A 764-nucleotide genomic window follows, 5' to 3' on the forward strand; every position below is an offset into this window, starting at 1 on the left:
AACGATGGAGAGATGCACGCGCGCTGTTTCTTGAATAATTGGACGAGAGAGTAGAATCAAACACATATAAAACATGGGCTAGCCATCGTCCTTACTCGTTCGCGAGATCGTGTGCTGTACAGAGGATTCAGAATCGGGTGTATATATCCCCGTCGTTTCCTGACGAACGGAGCTTCGATCTCGATGGTTGTTATATATCATAATGTACTTTACGCCCGGCCGGCGAACGCGCGTATCTTCGCGCGTTCGTCGGTTTCTTTTTTTTCGAACGTTTTTGTGTCGTCAATCCTATGGCGACTTCTGCGCGTTCGATTCCCGTTGGTCGAACGTGACGGAACTCGGCTTCGCTAGAACCGAGAAGAGTACATTTGAGTATTGAACTGTTGCAAAATTTATAAAAGATTACCCTGAACGGTGGATCACTTGGCTCGTGGGTCGATGAAGAACGCAGCTAATTGCGCGTCAACGTGTGAACTGCAGGACACATGAACATCGACATTTCGAACGCACATTGCGGTCCACGGATACAATTCCTGGACCACGCCTGGCTGAGGGTTGCTCACGTAAACCTAAGACTGTTTGCGTTGCGTATCGTTACTCTCCGTATCTGTCTCTCTCTGTCCCTTCTTGCCTTAACAACCCGCCGTCGTTCTTCTTTATATAAGAGAACGTTTCAGAGTCGGACGAAGGTACAAGAACGAGGATACGAATAAGAGCGGACGGAGAGAACATACGCGACGTACGAGCGATTGTTGGACGCTCGT

General features: G+C 48.7%; 1 non-coding gene across 1 annotated transcript; it reads left to right on the forward strand.

Moving 5' to 3' along the window:
• Positions 1 to 403: 403 nt before the first annotated feature.
• LOC143304910 (5.8S ribosomal RNA) lies at positions 404 to 558 on the forward strand. The gene has a single exon (XR_013061581.1). It is a non-coding gene; the product is annotated as a 5.8S ribosomal RNA (ribosomal RNA).
• The last annotated feature ends 206 nt before the right edge of the window (positions 559 to 764 follow it).

The sequence above is a fragment of the Bombus vancouverensis genome, unplaced genomic scaffold (assembly GCF_051014615.1).
Source record: "Bombus vancouverensis nearcticus unplaced genomic scaffold, iyBomVanc1_principal scaffold0063, whole genome shotgun sequence".
Taxonomy (NCBI): domain Eukaryota; kingdom Metazoa; phylum Arthropoda; class Insecta; order Hymenoptera; family Apidae; genus Bombus; species Bombus vancouverensis.